Source organism: Amblyomma maculatum, chromosome 5, assembly GCF_055883805.1.
Source record: "Amblyomma maculatum isolate TAMU_Amacu chromosome 5, ASM5588380v1, whole genome shotgun sequence".
NCBI lineage: Eukaryota > Metazoa > Arthropoda > Arachnida > Ixodida > Ixodidae > Amblyomma > Amblyomma maculatum.
This window is the reverse complement of record NC_139348.1, coordinates 7953639-7973870: the sequence shown is the minus strand read 5'-3', so window position 1 is coordinate 7973870 and position 20232 is coordinate 7953639. Positions and strand designations below refer to the sequence as shown.

Here is a 20232-nt window from a genome sequence, read left to right as displayed (position 1 = left end):
CGACGATCGCTTTGCTCGACGAATTAGCCGACCTCAAAGATGTATTCGTCCTCCACGACCAAACGCTGGAAGACTCACCGGACCAATTCCGTCAGCCCAAATTTGACATCAACCCGGCATTGACCCACAGCAGGAAAGACCAGCTTCTTAGTCTTCTTCGAAGCTACGGGGAGTGCTTCTCGTCATCATCGAAGGTACGACAAACACCACTGGCCAAGCACCGCATTATAACGGACGAACACGCCCGACCTCTGCGCCAAAGCCCTTATCGTGTATCGCCGCGAGAACGCCAGGCCATTCGCGATCAAGTTGAGAAAATGCTACGTGATGACGTAATCCAGCCCTCGAACAGCCCCTGGGCGGCACCAGTCGTTTTGGTCAAGAAGAAAGACAGCACACTTCGCTTCTGCGTTGATTACCGCCGCTTGAATAGCATAACGAAGAAGGATGTCTACCCGCTTCCCCGCATCGACGACACTCTCGACCGGCTCTGCAATGCAAGGAACTTTTCATCGATGGACCTGAAGAGCGGATATTGGCAAATTGAGGTCGACGAAAGAGATCGCGAAAAGACCGCATTCATCACACCGGACGGCCTTTATGAGTTCAAGGTGATGCCATTTGGCCTCTGCTCCGCACCAGCCACGTTTCAACGAGTAATGGACACAGTCCTGGCAGGCTTGAAGTGGCAAATTTGTTTGGTATATTTGGACGACGTTGTTGTCTTCTCGTCAAACTTTGAAGACCACCTAAAACGACTACAGACAGTGCTAGAAGCCATCAAGTCATCGGGACTAACGCTAAAAGCAGAGACGTGTCACTTCGCCTACGAAGAACTCCGGTTCCTAGGTCACATCGTTAGCAAGGACGGTATTCGCCCAGACCCGGAGAAAACAGCTGCAATCGCACAATTCCCACCGCCTGCCGACAAGAAAGCTGTGCGCCGATTCCTTGGGCTGTGCGCTTATTATCGACGATTTGTCAGAAACTTTTCGCGGATCGCCGAACCATTGACGCAGCTTACAAAGGCTGACGTACCTTTTAAATGGGAAGCGCCGCAAGGAGAAGCCTTCGACGAACTTAAGCGCCGCCTGCAATGCCCTCCTGTACTTGGCCACTTTGATGAAAACGCCAAGACCGAAATGCACACCGACGCGAGCAGTGTGGGCCTAGGAGCCGTTCTCATCCAGAAGAGTGCCGGACAGGAGAAAGTAATCGCCTACGCTAGCAGGTCCCTCACAAAAGCCGAAGTCAATTACTCGACGACCGAGAAGGAGTGCCTTGCAATCATCTGGGCCACTTCTAAGTTTCGTCCATACCTATACGGCCGACCATTCAAGGTGGTAAGCGACCATCACGCGCTCTGCTGGCTGGCTAATTTGAAAGATCCTTCCGGCCGCCTTGCCAGATGGAGCCTACGACTTCAAGAATTTGACATGACTGTAGTCTATAAGTTGGGCCGGAAGCATTCCGACGCAGACTGCTTATCCCGCGCTCCGGTCGATGCTCCCCCGAAGGACGATGACGACGACGCCTTTTTGGGACCGGTAAGCGCCAGCAGTTTCGCAGAACAACAGCGATCAGACCCTGAGCTGAAAGCGCTAGCTGATTACTTGGAAGGAAAGACCGCTTCCCCTCCTGGTGTGTTCAGACGACATTTATCATCCTTCACGTTAAACAATGGCCTCCTCGTGAAGAAGAACTTCGCACCTAACAAGACCGCGCAGCTTCTCGTAGTGCCTTAAACCCTTCGGCAAGAAATTCTGCAGGCGTCGCACGATGAGCCCACAGCAGGCCACCTCGGATTTGCGCGCACATTGCGTCGAATCCAGGAGAAGTATTACTGGCCGCGACTGCCTGCCGAAGTTGCCCACTACGTGAAGACGTGTCGTGAGTGCCAACGACGCAAGACGCCGCCGAACAGACCAGCAGGACTACTAAACCCGATTCCGCCCCCAATCGTGCCCTTTCAACAAATTGGGATGGATCTCCTCGGCCCCTTTCCATCTTCGTCTATGGGTAACAAGTGGATCATCGTGGCCACTGACTACCTTACCCGTTACGCCGAAGCAAGAGCACTACCAAATGGTACCGCGGCAGAAGTCGCCAATTTTTTTGTCGAACAAATTCTCTTGCGACACGGCGCCCCAGAAGTACTCATCACGGACAGGGGAACGGCGTTTACGGCAGAGTTGACGCAAGCCATCCTGGAATACAGTCACACAAGCCATCGATGAACAACTGCGTACCATCCCCAGTCCAATGGCCTTACGGAGCGCCTGAACAAAACGATCGCGGACATGATCGCTATGTACGTCGACGCTGAACACAAGACCTGGGACGCCATCTTGCCGTACGTGATCTTCGCGTATAACACGGCAGTCCAGGAGACGACCAGAGCGACCCCGTTTAAGCTTGTGTACGGCAGGGAGCCCACGACGACGCTCGACGCAATGCTGCCGCACGTAACCAGCGAAGACAACCTTGACGTCGCCGCCTACCTGCAGCGTGCAGAGGAAGCCAGACGACTCGCACGGCTGCGTATTAAAGACCAACAGCGCACCGACAGCCGACGATACAATTTACGACGACGCCACGCAGAGTACAATCCAGGAGACCAAGTGTGGGTTTGGACACCAATTCGCCGTCGCGGATTAAGTGAAAAGTTGTTGCGTCGATACTTTGGGCCATACAAAATCCTTCGCCGCGTCGGACCACTGGACTATGAAGTCATTCCCGACGGAACATCAGCATCACAACGGCGACACGCACGCCCAGAAATTGTACATGTTGTACGACTGAAGCCATATTACGCGCGTTAAAGAATCTGTGGTGTTTAAACTTTGCAGTGTTTATGTTTAAGTTCCTTTGTTTTGAACATCGAGGCGATGTTTTTTTAAGGGGGGAGTAATGCCGCGAAACCTTCAAAACAGTATTTGTTGTTTTTTTAACAGCCGCCGGCATACAGGCTTATCACTCTGATTCTGGACCGCGTATCAGTTCCGTAATATTTGTTTGTTACTGCTAGATGTCGCGAGTCACAACTTTATCAGTTTTGTTGTAGCGCAAGACGCACCGAGATCTATCTCGAAGGTTCCGGCCACTCGCTTGTCTTTCCACAATGTTCCAGCCCGTGCTGGTAGCTGTTTGCGACATTATCTAGATTCTTCTGTGCAGCCTTTAAATTGAGCGTTGCCGAGTGTGACGGGCAATTCTTTGTTCGACGATCGACGAGCACGTTTGTTTCTATCGCCGCCGCCGAGTTGCTTAGTTCTTTTGCGGGCGCAAGTCAGCCCAAATAAAGAGATTCTTTAGTGCAATCACCGACCCTTCATTTGTGTCGTCGACCTCGTCACCACTACGTGACAGTATATTCGTCTGCAGATGGGGCCCTTGATGAAAAGAGAAATGGAACTTAGACAAAAAGTAAACGCAAAATTAAACGACGATCAAATAGCGTAGATAGCAGCAGACATAGAGGAAGCAATAGAGAAAAGCCCCATGGAAGACTGGGATTATGAACAGGTAGAACTACTCATAAGGAGGAAAATTCAGGATGTTAAAGTAGCAAACCGCTGGAATGAAAAGAGGAAGCCACGGAGCTGGTGGAATAAGGAAATCAGGGAAGCTATTGAACAACGACGGGCTGCTTCAAGGGAACACCGAATGGCAAAGAAAGCACAGGTATCTCAGGAGGAAATCGACCAAAAATGGGAATCATATCGACAAAAGAAACTAGAGGTACAGGCCCTCGTCCAAAGTAAAATAAAGCCGTCCACCGATCGCTGGATGGCTGACATACATGATGCCTCTAGAGGCGGAGCAAGAAAATTCTGGAACCATATAAGCTGGCTAGGGAAGAAGAATCAAAGAAAGCAGGATCGGATTCAAGATAACAAGGGAAATTGTTTAAAGGGAGACGACGCAGTGAACTACATTACATCAGTTATAGCCGAGTCATTTAAGAGCGACGATAGGGTAATCTCCGCAAATCAGGAAGCAACACAAGGTAGCAAAGACGAAGCAGCTTAGAACTGACCAATCTAAACTGGAAAAAAGCACAAAAAAAAAAAAATTCTTAGAAAACACATCTACAGGAATAGATGGAATTCCGATCAAGCTGATTAATGAACTTAGTCCAAAAAGTAAGGAAACGTTGTTAAAAGCTCTGGAAACAGTCATAACGAATAAGCAAATTCCGGAGAGCTGGCGGCAGAGTAAAATGATTTTGATTTATAAAGGGAAAGAAGAAATGATGCACATAAAATCCTACAGGCCGATTACCATAACATCTGTGATGTATGCACAGGTTGGCCATGCAGGCAGTGAAATTAAAGGTGCAAGCATGAGTTGAAAGTAACAAGATACTCTTGAGAACTTCAGAACGGCTTTAGAAATGGTAGGCGCTTAGATGATAGCCTGTTCGTGCTTACCCAATGCATCGAAAATTCTAGAGTGGAAAATAGACCTTTGTATTCGGCCTTCCTGGACATAAACGGGGTGTACGACAACGTAAGCAGGGAACTCCTGTGGAACATATTAAAAGAAGGTATCGGTTATGAGATAATAGAGTTCCTACAGGAAATATACTGGGATAACAAAGTAGAAATTACATGGGAAGGGATAAGAAGTACGGAAGATGTCAAAGTATGCAAAGGATTAAGACAAGGCTGTCCTCTATCACCGCTGCTGTTCATGCTTTATATGGTAAACCTGGAACGGAGAATACAAGACAATAACCTAGGTTTTAACCTGTCATATAGATTAGGTGGAAAGGCGGTAGAGCAGCGCCTCCCCGGTTTGATGCATGCAGACGATATTGTGCTGCTAGCTGAGAGTGTGGAAGAATTGACGCTCTAGGCTTCAGTTTTAGCGCAGTAAAGTCAGGTCTGATGATTTTCAACGGCTCAACTGATCAGGGTCTTAAAATACAAGGCCATGAAATACCCATAGTAGCAGAATATAAATATATGGGTGTATGGGCAAACGAAGGATTAGCATACATTGGAAAGCATGAGCAATCACTTAAAGCCAAAGGGCGAAGAAATGCTGGGATAATGAAGCATAGGGCATTGTGGGGATACAACAGCTATGAGGTTTTGAGGGGTACAGTGGAGTCCACTTATAACGATACCGGTTTTAACAATATATCGGTTACAACAATGAAAACCTGCTGTACTCTCCACTTTTGTATGTTTTCTATGGTAAAATAACCGGCTTACTACAATGCCCCCTTGCCACATTATCAGTTATAACAATGAAGTCTCGAGTTGAATGTGAAATCCTTGAAATCCTTGAAAAGAAAAAAAAAAAGAAATAAATTCCAGCTGCCGCACCCTCCCTGTCGCTGCGCGCTCATACAATAGAACCTGTTTTCTGGCCTTCTCCACATTGTAAGCAAGCCCGCGCGCCTCTGTCCCGCTGCCCTTCCACCCCTCAGAACACAAACGGACTGCGCCCATAGCTCTGCGCTGCGCCACCCTCCGAAACACAAATGGACTTCGCCAACGCGCCGACAGCGCTGATCTGCTCCCTCACCCGCTCACCCCTCATTTTGCACAGTTCTGCAAACGGATTTGGTTGTTTGTGTAAGTTGATTGCGCCGAAGTTGTTCCTAGCTACGCGGTTTCTTTGTCTCGTTTGAATCGCCGCCGAAACGTAAGATGGCTGATCCATCCGCTGATTATCGGACAACATTGCCGGTGAAAAGAAAGCGCACGGCACGGCTATCGTTTTGGAGACGACAAGTGCAGTATCTCAAAAGAGTACGCACTATTGCAACCGACGGTGTCGACGATCATCCGCTCCGCTGAGAAGTTCGACAAAGAAAAGTCCTCGCTTGACAGTGGGCACAAACGCGTTCAACAAGGCGCCTGACGACGACGCGGTAGTGCAGGCTGCCTTAACGTTGTTCTCGCAAGATGCCCTGCAGTTAATTCAGTCCCTCTGGGGCTTTGTTTTAGCAAGGGAGCTTCCGCTGCACTACGTGGTGTACCTAGATGCCATGGAGAAGGATGCAAGCAAGGTTAATGGACATGGGGTTTTCTAGTGCAAGCCAGTGAGATGTACGTAGTGAGATGCTTGTGGCGATTTCACCCCAGGGGCCTGCGTGCTCCAATCTCCTCTGCTTTTAAATAAAAGTTTCGTCTTTCTGTCTCTCTTCACCCCAGCGTTACTTTGGGATTTCTCAAGCTGAGGGGCAGCCACGGCAACCTTCTCGTATTTTTTACAAGACCCCTTTCGGGGCCACCAAAATGATGTCTCGGCAGAGCTCGCATGTCACTTGCCATCCGTGACCCCTCTCTGCAGTTGTTATGCTTTTTTTCGTGCAAACCGTTTATAACAATCATCGGTTATGACAATGGAAATTTTGTGGCACTTGAATATTGTTATAAGTGGACTCGACTGTATTTGGAAAGGAATTGTGGTGCTCGGGCTTACTTTCTGAAATGGGGTTTTGTGCCTAAAATCAGAGGTACAGTCGACATTAGAAATAAATCAGAGATCCGTTGGACGATTAGCACTAGGTGCCCACGGCAAAACTACAAATGAGGCGGTACAGGGAGATTGGGCTGGGCATCTTTCGAAGTACGGGAAGCTCAGAGTAAAATATTATATGAGGAACGCCTGAGGAAATTTGACAGTAACCGATGGGCAGCTAAAGTATTTAAATACCGGTACTTAAAAAGCGTTGACTCACAATGGAGGAAAAGAACTAAGAAACTAACTAGTAAGTATGCTAGTCACAAGGACAGAGAAATAAAGAGCATTAAGCAACAGGTGAAAAACACAGTATGTAAAAATTGGATAAATTCGATGGAAAAGAAACAGAGTGTGGAATTATACCGAAAGTGGAAAATGCAGATCAGGAAGGAAGATTTCTTTGATAACTCAAGAGGCAGTACCCTACTTTTGGAAGCTAGCTCAGGGTGCCTTAGAACACGCAGCTACAAAAAGAAATTTAACAATGAAGATGACGCATGTGCTGTATGTGGTAACTCCAGTGAAACAATTGACCATATTACAGTCGAACCCAGTTATATCGAACCCGGATATATCGAATTTTGGTTATATCGAACTCACAAAATATCCCCTTGAAAATCCCATGTAAAAGTATAGGAAAGCTGCGTCATATATCGAACTCAATTTCACTGGTCGTTCGATATATCGAACTCCGCACCACGCACTGGAAAGCGTGCCTTCCCCAAAGACGGTCGCATTACCCTTGGCCGTTTGCCACGTGACGTTTTCAAGCCACGCGCGGAAGGAATGAGAGGGGACAGTTCGGCGACGGCTGGTCTGGGCAGCGCCGCCAAGGTCAATGTACAACTGGTCGCGCAACTTGGAAGAAAAAGCGTGCAGCTGCCTACTGCCAGCGGCATCAACTCGATGATGAGGGCTCCTGCGAACTGTGAGGCAAATTACTAGCGCACAGAAAATAAAATCTGCCAGAACTCCAAAGAACTAGAAAGTAAACATAGTATTCGCGCTCAGGAATGAATGCAGTTTTTGTTCCTTGCGTAAGAAAAAACGTGTCACATTTTTAATAATATATTAACTTGTTTCTAACGGCCTCTCTCGGCCACTTATTATCCGCTGCGTAGTTGCCCAAAGCTCAGATATGGCTCAGACCAAAGCGTTTTTCATCCGCGGTATGGGTGCGTCGTCGGCCCCGGTTCAACGTTCATCGTTGCGTGCTGCGTACAGAGTGGGTTATCTGTAACAAACAGTCAGTATTTCATTCTGCTGGTTGTGGTAGAGCTTTACAGCAAGGCGAAGACTGTGTGTGCTCGATGAGAAACTGATTGCCGCTGCATGTGCGCATTTCCGGACGATGGGACAATGCTGCCTCACAGCTCGGCGGCTCGGCTCGGGCTCGGCCTCCCAGGCACGTCGCAAAAGTGGTGGCTTGTTTTACGGATACACGTCTGCATGAGCGGCGTATCGCTGCATGTTTTAATTGAACGGTGAAGGTGAGATTTTATTGCCCACAAGACGCGTGCCGCATTGATCTAAGCCTTCCGTTCCGCTCCCTTTGCTGCGTGTTTTGCTTACTGCGTCGTATTACCGAGTAAAATATGGGAATCATGAACAGGGCGAGATTTATTGGAGCGAAGCTATATCGTAGATATTTTCACTTCTCAGACGCATTAACTTCTAAATACTAGCAATCCCAATTTGAATTGCTTACCTAAGCTCTTTCAGGTTGGTGTTCTAGCGCTAGCGTTAGTTATTCCGTTCGTTTGTTTTTGTTGTTCTTTGACGCTGATATGTACTTTGTTTGTTAGCAAGATCTTTCACCCTTTTATAATCTCACCGCATCTCGTTTGGAGACCTACGGTCAGGAAATTTTGTTATCACGAGGATTTCATGAAGATCGTGACGAATGAGCGGTGGTCGCTCTCCTACACTTAAAGATTTCATTGTCGTGAAGCGTCTATGTAAGTAATCGTGAATTAATAAAGCCTGGCTTTCTATGCAGCACAGCTTCACTCATTTATGCCCTTAGTGAAATGCCTCAAGGCATGTGGTTCTGTCCATGTGCTTGCCCAATTCACTTGAAGGCCCTTGTTCACAAACGTGCCCGAAGAAATAAGCCCCAGAATGCGTTTACATGACGCGCGACGAAAGACTAGGCTAACGACGACGGAGGCAGAACGATGCTATGATAAGGTGGTTAAAGATGGCGTAACATTTCAGTTAACGTAAAACTTGACAGTAGAAATCCATGTCAAGTAAAGTTGGCTGAACAGTTACGGTGTCCATTTTTCTGCCTTATCCGAGCATCGTTCTGCCTCCGTCGTTGTTGGCCTTGTTTTTCGTTCATAAGTAAAAAGACAATCAAATTCCCCGCCAAAAGTACGTCCCTGTGACGTCACAAGCAACGTCACGTGTTTGTTGTGCCTCACAGTTCGCAGGGGGCGCTGGGAAACTAAAGCCTCGCTCAGAGTCGACACGCAGGCTTCTATGGGAGTTACGCTACCATTTGTTCTTCTACCATGGCGCCGCGCCCATTCCCCAAAGGCGCGCGCATCTGCAGTCGTCGTTTCCCACGCGCCAACACATGACGTTTGCAAGCCATGTGCGTGGGTGTGCCCATTCTTTTGCTGAGCTATCTCTCTCCTTCAGCACGCGCAACGCATGTGCCAAGCCAGCTCAGCCCGTTTTCAGACAGCCGTCGGACGCTTTCTCCAGCGTGTGTTGCGAACCCTCTACGTGCGGCGGCGGATGTGGCTATGGCGCCTGCGGATGTTAAGAAGCGCCAGCTCTCCGTTTCTTTTCTTTTTTTTTTTTTTGCAAGAGTCATCCTTTTCTATCAGTGGGCTGTACGCGCGGCGTAGCATAAGACAGGGATTTTTTTTTCTTTTTGCGGATTGTTTACTTTATTTTTTTTTTTTATCGTTTATCCTTGCATGTATGAATCAGCAAAAGCACGCGGTCAGCTGCTGCGACCATGTCGTCCGCCACAAGCGTGGCGTGATAAATCGAACCAGGCTTGTACGTGCAATCAAGCCATCACGGGCACTCTGCCAAGTTCGTTCCCCGCCACCGCAGGAGCTATAAAAAGATAAACGCGCCCTGACGTTATCGCTGCACAGCATCTTGGCACGCTGCCAGTGAGCTGTGGATGAGACGACCGTAACGGACTGACGCGCGCCATCGACATGCAACACAGAAACCTTGTTTTGAGCTGCCGCGGTCGGTGGCTCGAGCGGCGAGAGGGACGCAGTTCCAAGTTTGAAAATTTTCGCTCTGTCGCTGCCGCTCGTCGCTTGCATGTGAGCGAGCTAGCCTTAACACATATTTTTTTTTTCAAATTCTCGGGTGCAAAAGTGGAGGGTGGGTTCATTATGCGAGTGGGTTGATTACGCGACAAATATGGTATCGTTTTTTCGCATCGTAAGTGCCGTCACAAGCCGATTTCTGTATATCGAATTATCGATATATCGAACTATTTTGCGATCCCCTTCGAGTTCGATATATCCGGGTTCGACTGTATACTAAAATGTAATGGCATCCATCCGGAAGTTGATGCAGTCGCAGTCACTGTTCGTGAAGCTCTGGGTTTTAGAGATGCCAGTGGCTGGGTGAATAAACCGGCGGTGGAAACTAGCAAAAAACGACTGATAGAATGATGGTATAGTTAACCAAAACAATAATTAAGATACAGTCGAACACGGTTATATCGAACCCGGATATATCGAATTTTGGTTATATCGAACTCACGGAACATCCCCTTGAAAATCCCATGTAAAAGTATAGGAAAGTCGCGTCATATATCGAACTCAATTTCACCGGTCGTTCGATATATCGAACTCTGCATCACGCACTAGAAAGTGTGCCTTCCCCAAAGACGATCGCATCACCCTTGGCCGTTTGCCGCGTGACGTTTTTAAGCCACGCGCGGAAGGAATGAGAGGGGACAGTTCGGCGACGGCTGGTCTGGGCAGCGCCACGCCCATAACCCAAAGGCGCGCGCATCTGCAGTTGTCGTTTCCCGCGTGCCCATTCTTTTGCCGAGCTATCTCTCTCCTTCAGCACGCGCAACGCATGCGCCAAGCCAGCTCAGCCCGTTTTAAGACAGAAGTCAGACGCTTTCTCCAGCGTGTGTTGCGAACCCTCTGCGCGCGGCGGCTGACACGGCTATGGCGCCTGCGGACGTTAAGAAGTGGCAGCTCTCTGTTTTTCTTGTTTTTTTTTTGAGAGTCATTCTTTCTTACTGTTGTGCTGTACGCGCGACGTAGCGTAAGGTATGGCGGCTGCGGACGTTAAAAAGCGGCAGCTCTCTCTCTCTTTGTTTTTTTTTCTTTTTTTTGCGAGTCATCCTTTTTTATCGCTGTGCTGGTCGGACGTTAAGAAGCGGCAGTTTTTTTTTTTTTTTTTTGCGGGAGTCGTTTATTTTTGCATGTATGAATCAACGGAAGCACGCAGTCTGCTGCTGCGATCATGACGCCCGCCCCAAGCGCAGCGTGATAAATCGCACCAGGCTTGTGCAAGCAAGCCATCACGGGCACTCTGCCAAGTTCGCTCCTTGCCACCGCAGGAGCTATCAAAAGATAAACGCGCCCCGACGTTATCGCTGCGCAGCATCTTGGCACGCTGCCAAGAAATGAGCTGTGGATGCGACGACCGAAACGTAGTGACGCGCGCCATCGACATACAAGCGAAAACGCTCGCGATTTCTGCCGCAGCGACACAGAAACCTTGTATTGAGCTGTCGCGGTGGCTCGAGCGGCAAGAGGGACACAGTTCCAACAAGTTTGAAATTTTTCGCTCTGTCGCTGCCGCTCGTCGCTGAGATCGCTCAATCGCTTGCATGTGAGCGAGCCGGTCTTAACGCAATTATTTTTCAAATTCTCGGGTGCAAAAGTGAAGGGTGGGTCCATTATGCGAGTGGGTTGATTAGGCGACAAATACGGTATCATGTTTTCGCATCGTAAGTGCCGTCACAAGTCGATTTTTGTATATCGAATTATTTATATATCGAACTATTTCACGATCCCCTTCGAGTTCCATATATCTGGGTTCGACTGTATAGGGAGAAAAACGAGCACGATAACTGCTGCTAGCACCCCGCCCGCCCGCCCGCTTGAATGTTCTTGATGGCAGGTGAAAAATTGGGCACAGATACAACCTCATCTGGGAGTAATTCCAATCTGAAATTGAGCGCGGAAAAAAAGAAAACTTAAACGCATTTATGCGACTTTGATATGGCCTGATTTTTTTTTAATTGTCTCTTCTCTTAGACTGATAACGAGTGTTTTAAATATGTGTTACTATCAATTCCTGTGTTACCATTGTTAATGTTGTTCAAAAGCTTTAACCGGAAGATTTTCCTGCATGCGGAGAGCAGTGTCCAACCTAGACTTTGCCTGATTTGAGAGCCTCTGTAGTCGTAGATAGCCGTGACGAATCTTGCACCCTTTTTTGAACACGCTCTACCTTATCTTCAAGGGTTTTTGTGAAGGAGTCCCAAGCTACACACGCGTATTCCAACACCGGCCTGATATCGGAGAGGTACAATGTTTCCTTCAGGGCTTTCGGTGCACACTTGAGATTTCTTCAGAAAAGATGTAAAAGGCAACATGCTTTAGCGCATGCAGTTTGAATGTGATTTGTCCAGTCCAATGTGGCCGTTAATGTGACGCACAGATATTTGACTTGGTCGAGACATTGTACTAACGCCTTATTTATAAAGTACGAGCTAGAGAACTTTTTCTTTTTGTTCGTGAACTGCACATAACATTTTGCTACACTCTGGTCCATTTTTCATTTAAAGGGGGACACGGCTCTTTGGCACCGAAAATCGGCCCGAAAATCGGATTTTCAATTTTTTCATTTTCGTATTCCTCGCACCATTCCGCATCTGCACGCAAATTTTCATCCTTATACCCCGCGTATTTATGAAGTTATAGCGATTAAAAAATGCAGTACCACACCCACTGCCCTTTAAATTGTGGACAAACGACACCCAATTTCGATCGCCCGGCGCATGAGAACTACGCGCTCCACCGCGGCGATTTTGGTCTCGTTCGAAAGCGCGCGCTTTCGGCTTATTTTTTCTTTCGGAAAGCAACCCTGTGCGCTCCGCCTTCCCCCCAAAAAACAAAGAAAAAGATAGCATGCAGCGCGCGCTACTATTGGCCGGTTAAGGCACGTGATCAAAATGGCGTCGTTTGGTTGGTTCCGGCAAGCTAGCCCTGGAATGCGGACTCCCAGCGACGCCATTTTGTCTTTCTGCCGACCACGCTAGTGCAACGCGAGAGTCATGCCAGGCGCGAAGAAGTACCGCTCTTTGCACAAGTTCGGGCGAAAGCAACCAAAGAAACGCGTTAAGAATGCGACATCGTTGCATACTGTGCAAGAAGCAAGTGCCAGTGCTGCGGGATTGTGTGACGATCACGTTGCGGGCGGCGACGCTTCTCCGATTCCGCTGGACAACGGCGCCGTTCTTCGTGCCGACTGCAGTCGTGTACGAATTGACACCGCGCCTGTCACTAACAGTGACATAACCCAAGTGAGTGCCCGTGAGCAGGCTACGCTTGATAGACTGGTATCGACGCCGGCGACGGCACGAAAGACCGCGCTGTTCGCCGATGCAAGTGGTGCGTCCGCAGAGTCAGATGCGGACGGAACAGCCTCCTATGCGGTAATTGACATCAGCATTGTGAATATCCTTCTGGATGCCGTGCGGTGCAAAACGTGTCGTGGATGCGTACGTTTAGTTACCAGTGACCGGAGCTATGGCCTCGCCGTAAAACTGATCGTGCTGTGCGACAACTGCGGTGAGATTGCGGCCGAGTGGAACTCGCGGAGGGTTGACGGCGAGAAAAGGTGCAATCCTTTTGAGCTGAATATTCTGGCTAGTCGAGCAATGCTTTCGACCGGTAACGGCCAGACAGCAATGAACGATATCTTTTCGGCGATGGGGTTGTCGCGGCGCGGGATGCACAACAAGACGTTTCAACGGCATCTGAAGAACACACTGCAACCTGCTGCTACCCGAGCCGCCACGACCGCTATGGCACAAGCCGCACAGGCAGTGGCGAAGGTCTACGATGACTTGTGTTTTGGGCATAGGGGGAACATTGCCGTGTGCTACGACGGCACATGGATGACGCGCGGACACTCATCACATATAGGCGTCTGTGCCGTAGTGGAACTCTTCACTGGTTATGTGCTTGATTATGTGGTGTTATCAAACTTTTGTCTGGGCTGCGAAATTGGTCCCAAGCCAAACACTGACGGCTACGCACTTTGGAAATCACGCCACCAGTGCCAAAAAAACAACAACTCCAAGGCTGGTCAAATGGAGGTAGAGGCTGGCAAAATTCTGTTTGAAAGATCTCTGCAGCGCCACAACATGCGCTACACAACCATGCTATGCGATGGGGACAGTCGCACATTTAATGCTCTTAAAGATGCTGCAATCTATGGCTACATTGAAATAGTCAAAGAGGACTGCATAAATCACGTGCACAAGCGTATGGGAGCAGCTTTGCGCAACCTCTTGCAGAGGCACAAGGGTGCAGGGAAGCAAAGTCTTGGCGGCAGAGGAAGGCTGACAGCTGATCTAGTTGACAAGCTGGCAATATATTATGGCCGAGCGCTTCGATCAAATGTAGGTGATGTGGATGCCATGCAGCGAGCTGTGATGGCGACATATTACCACATCACATCTACTGATGACTGCCCCAAGCACAGTTTGTGTCCTACCGGTGAGAAGTCATGGTGCCGCCACAACGCTGCAAAGGCAAAAGAGGAGCCTGCACCAAAGCACAATTACAGTCTGCCAAGAGATGTGGCTGATGCTCTTTTGCCTGTTTATAGTCGTTTATCAGAGAAGAGCCTGCTGCAGAGGTGCATTCGGGGGAAGACCCAGAACTCGAACGAAAGCTTCCACTCGGTCATCTGGACCTTGATCCAGAAAGAGCGGCAATCATCACTGTTTGCTGTGGAAGCAGCCACAGCAGAAGCTGTGCTGCGCTGCAATGCCGGCTGCAAGCATACAGCAGCAGCAATTCTGCAAGAATGCAGTACAAACGTGACAGCAACTGGCTCCAGGAGAGCTGAAGAAAAGGACTTGCACCGTAGCGCACGTTCTGCAAAGAAGCGGGCGGCTTCGCTTGGCGTTGCTAAAACAGAAAAAAGAAAACACCGCAACAGCATGCACCCCGACTATGCTCCTGGTGCATTTTAATAGCATGAGGTCTTTGGGGTTGCCCTTCCTGATTAAATGCCGTGAGGCTTGAGTGCTTCCGACAATCCCCCAATTTTGGTAGTGTTGCATTTTTGAAAGATCAATATTTCTGGTCCTGTTCTTGCTATTGCTTTAAATTTTTTTTTTTCTAGAAAGGGAATCCTGAGAGTCTCATGAAACCAAGGTAAATGCAGTGACCACAAAAGAAAATTTGCTGAGAAGGTTATGTTGTCTTCGGTACCCAAATGGAATTTTCCTTTCAAACGTTTCCTATTGCGTAACTTTTGCTCAAATTGGCATAGGCCATTAATTTTCGCTTCAGATCACTTTCCACCTGTTTCTGATCTTGTTGACATATCATTGACATAATTTACACCTACATGCTGTGAAGTGTTTTTCTTCGTTTTCTCAAAACTGCAATTTTGAGGGTGCTGCAATTTTGGAGGAGAGATATCTCTTAGTCTATTTGTGCTATAGCTCTCATTCTTGTCTTGTTAGAAAGAGAAAACCTTCGACAGTGCCGTAGGACAAAAATATGTATAGTTATTATGCGGCAACATTTACAGAATTAATTATCAATCTTAGGTGCCAACTTGGGCTTTTAGTCATAAAAGTTTGACTTATTGTAACTTTGGTTCAAATTCTTCTACCACGTTAATTCATGACTAGCGGCACTCTATGATCCTTCTAGATCACTCTGGCAGGGCTATTCTCATCATGCCATAAAATGTTTAGTAATTAACTCACCTCCAAACGAAGAACATGAATTAGGTAATAATTTGAAAGCTATTTGATCTACAAGAAAACTAATCAGATATTTGAAATCAGCATGCAAAAGTACATTAATGGTGCAAGTTTCAATCAGATCCACCCATAAATAAGGAAAAAAGTTTTAAGAGGGGTGTCCCCCCTTAACACACCAGGAACAGATTTTTTCGAGATCAGACTGCAACACGCTCATATCTTCAGCACACGACACAGTGTTATGCACAACACAGTTATCAGCGTGTACAGTCGAACCCGGATGTATCGAACTCGAAGGGGATCGCGAAATAGTTCGATATATCGATAATTCGATATACAAAAATCGGCTTGTGACGGCACTTATGATGCCAAAAAACGATACCGTATTTGTCGCGTAATCAACCCACTCGCATAATGAACCCAGCCCGCACTTTTGCACGGAGAATTTGAAAAAGAAAAAAAGTGTGAAGGCCAGCTCGCTCACATGCAAGCGATTGAGCGATATCAGCAACGTGCGGCAGCGACAGAGCGATAATTTTCAAACGTGTTGGAACTGCGTCCCTTTCGCTGCTCAAGCCACCGCGGCAGCTCAATACAAGGTTTCTGCGTTGCCGCGGCAGAAATCGCAAGCGTTTTCGCTTGCATGTCGATGGTGCGCGTCACTCCATTTCGGTCCTCTCATCCAGAGCTAATTTCTTGGCAGCGTGCCAAGATGCTGCGCAGCGAAAACGTCGAGGCGGTCGCGCGTTTATCTTTTGATAGCTCCTGCGGTGGCAGGGAGCGAACTTGGCAGAGTGCCCGTGATGGCTTGATTGCACGTACAAGCCTGGTTCGATTTATCACGCCACGCTTGGGGCGGGCGTCATGATCGCAGCAGCTGACCGCGTGCTTTCATTTATTCATACATGCAAGGATAAATGACTCCCGCAAAAAAAAGAAAAAAAAAAAAAACCCTGCCGCTTCTTAACGTCCGAACAGCACAACGGTAAGAAAGGATGACTCGCAAAAAGAAAAACAAAGAGAGAGCTGCCCCTTTTTAACGTCCGCAGGCACCATAGCCACCTCAGCCGCCACGCACAAAGAGTTCGCAACACACGCTGGAGAAAGCGTCGACGCCTGTCTGAAAACAGGCTGAGCTGGCTTGGCGCATGCGTAGCGCGTGCTGAAGGAGAGAGATAGCTTGGCAAAAGGATGGGCACACCCACGCACATGACTTGCAAACGTCATGTGTTGGCGCACGGAAAACGATAACTGCAGATGCGCGCGCCTTTGGGGAATGGGCGCGGCGTTGCCCAGACCAGCTGTCACCGAACTGTCCTCTCGCATTCCTTCCGCACGTGGCTTGAAAACGGCACGCGGCAAACGGCCAAAGGTGATGCGATTGTCTTTGGGGAAGGCACGCTTTCCAGTGCGTGGTGTGGAGTTCGATATATCGAACGACCGGTGAAATTAAGGTCGATATATGACGCGGCTTTCCTATACTTTTGCATGGTGCATGGGATTTCCAAGGGGATATTCCGTGAGTTTGATATTGTTACCGGGAAACGCGAGACCAAAGTGATGTGCTCACTGACAAAGACGACGATCAAGGAACGCAGGCACGACGAAGCGTTGAAAAAGAGAACGACGCTGAGAGAGCGGATTCTGCACGGCTACCGAAGTCTTGCGTCCAGTTCAGCCCATCGCAGTGCCGTCACATTAAGTACATCCCCGTAACATCTTGGTGGAGGTCGCGGGTTCGACACAATCTGACGCTGGATCTCCGCAGTGGCCGTCACATCGGAACCGTTACGATGACAACCGACGCGGCTCCATCAACCTCCGCAACTCCAACTGTCGTCGTAGCCCACCCCCGTGACCCTGGCACATTCTGCGGTACAGATGAGGTAGACGTCGAGGACTGGCTTTCGCTTTATGAGCGTGTTAGCCAGCACAACAGGTGGGACGCCACGCTGATGCTGGCCAATGTCATCTTCTACCTTACCGGAACGGCACGCGTGTGGTTCGAAACACACGAAGCAGATATACCCTCTTGGGATGTTTGCAAACAAAAACTCCGTGACCTGTTCGGAAAACCGGTTGGCCGTCAACTCGCCGCCAAGAGGGACCTCGCCACACGTGCCCAGACATCTATCGAGCCTTATATTACGTATATACAAGACGTTCTGGCCCTCTGCAGAAAAGTTGACAAAGACATGACAGAACCTGATAAGGTGGGGCACATCCTCAAAGGCATAGCCGACGATGCCTTCAATCTTCTACTCTGTCGGGACTGCTCTACGGTCGACTCCGTTCTGCAAGTTTGTCGACATTTCGAGCAGGCCAAACACAAACGCATTGCACATCGCTTCAATCGGCTCCCCAACACTGCCCCTAGCTCCACGTGCGAGGATCTGCCGACCCTAAGGCAGCCTTCCAACACTGAAAATGTGACCCGCATCGTGCGTCGTGAACTGGAAGCGCTCGCTCCTGCTGCATCCAACCCGCCCCGTAACAATATAACCAAAATTCGATATATCCGGGTTCGATATAACCGGGTTCGACTGTAATCTAATATTCGAAATCATTAATATACACGAGGAACAGGAGCAGCCCCAGTACAGATCCTTGTGGCACGCCTGACAAAACTTCAATCCTTTGTGACGTCACATCATTTAGGGCCACTTCTTGCTGCCTATCGTACAAGTAATCTTTCACCCAGTCGTAAAGTGAATGGAAGACCAATATATGAATGTTTGTGTACAAGTAAGTTATGCGGGACTACGTCAAACGCCTCTCTGAAATCTATAAAAACAGCATCTATCTGTGTACCATAGTTAAAACAACATGCAACGTCATAGATGAATTCTAGAAGTTGTGTGCCGAGCGAAATCCATGCTGGGTCGGGATGGAAAAACTATGGTCATCAAGGTGCTTAATAAGTCCCGAATACACAACATGTTCCAATGTTTTACAACAAACAGATGTTAAAGATACCAGTCTATAATTGGTTACCAAATCACGAGAGCCACTTTTGAAAATAGCAGTTACATTTGCCATTTCCCACTCAGTAGGTACTTGTTGAGAATTTGCAAAATAAATCGACCAAAAAAGGTGCAAAACTTTGGGCGCAGCACTTCAAGACGTGATTTGACACGCCATCTGGACCGTGAGCAGAGTGCGGGTTAAGATTATTCAAGAGTGCCTTAACTTCAGCTTCATTCACAACAATGTCATCCATTCGAGGTAATTGCTCATATATTTCAGGTGCTGGTGTATGACGGCAGGCTGTGAAAACAGAATGAAAATATTCATTCAAGTAATTGGCCTTTTCAGTATCATCTATTAACAATTTCCTTTCGTGCCTGAGAGCAGGAACACCAACATCTTCCTTAGCTATGTGGATAAAGCTATTGTAAGTAACCTCTCGGTGCAAATAAAATGCATCTTCAGGTATGTCGATGATCAACTTGTTTTTGTGGATCCCGGTGACTTCGATAGGCAGGTCATTGACATGTTAAAGAATTTTGAGGACAGTGGACACAGCCTTACATTTACCTTTGAAAAGCCTCATAGAAATGAGCTGCGATTTTTAGATATCAGACTGGAAATGAAGCCACATCAGGTGTGCTGGTCCTTTCTGCAGAGATCCGAAAAGCCTTTACTTAGTCACCATTCCGTGCATTCCAAGATTGTTAAGGGGGGACACGGGTCTTTCGGACCAAAAAAATCGCGAAAAAATCACTTTTTAGAAAATGTGATCTGCGAAATCAGTAGCTCTTTATCTACCTATCTGCTAAGTTTTTCATCTCTAGGGTCGGTATTTTAGTCACAATGCCAATTTATATAATCGATGTCGCCCAAATTTGGGCCAAAAACGACCCCCGAAACAACCATTTTCCGTGAGGCGTAGCTCCCATTTTGTGCGCGGCACCGTAGCCATCTTGGTCTCATTCGAAAGAGCCGCCTTTCGTCTTCAAATTGCCGCCTCTGCTGTTTACATTCGCTCATTGGTCGCATAAAAAACAGCAAAAAAGAAAACATGGAATTTGCAATCCCATTGGCTTTCGGGGTGCACGTGACGATAAGGCGTCACCGCATTGGTGGAGCTGGCTGACGGCGTCTGCTCGGCGCGCCCGAGCCGTGGGGAGACGGCGGAGACGTGACGCCGGCCGCAGTTGATTCCGAACCGCGAGGTGCGTTCACGGCAAGAATTTGTGAAAAAAGTGAAAAAAAGAAAAGCTGAATAATCATCTCAAGTGATGCCCTGCCCCGGCTGTGCGCGCTCAGGCCGACGAAAATTGTGTGCCGAACGATCGTGTGTACGAGCCTGAAGTAGGCCTAGCGCATTCCTCAGCACGGGAGACTGCTACTGGCAGCGGTCGCACCCGCCGTGACAGTGATAACGCAGGCCGCAGATGAGCAGAAAGATAAGCTCAAAACAGGAAAGGCTTGAACTCGCGCCAACTCCAGCAACGAAGCGGTAGACGGATTGTGTTCGTGACGATGACAGCAGTGCGGCGGACAGTCCGCTTGGCGATGCGGAGTTCACGATCGTCAGATCTAAACAGTTTGCCGAGATTGGCGAAGCGTAAAACATACGGCGGCGAAATTGGCATTTAAAAAAGTGAACGGGGATAAGGAATCGCCGTCAAACTTATTCTCCAATGCGTAAACTGCGAGACACGTCGTCTTCGTAGAGCTTGCCGCGCGTTTGCGCCGATCGGATCTCGTTCATAGTTCTTGGGGAATTCACTTGCTTCCAGTGCAATGCCGAGCAGTGGGAAGCAGCAAACAGCTCCAAATTA

General features: G+C 48.3%; 1 protein-coding gene across 4 annotated transcripts in view; it reads right to left on the bottom strand.

Annotated features, from left to right (window-relative positions):
• LOC146187715 (DNA excision repair protein ERCC-6-like) overlaps positions 1-20232 on the bottom strand; it is a 374514-nt gene that overhangs the window by 98228 nt on the left and 256054 nt on the right. The gene's annotated exons all lie outside the window — the stretch shown is intronic.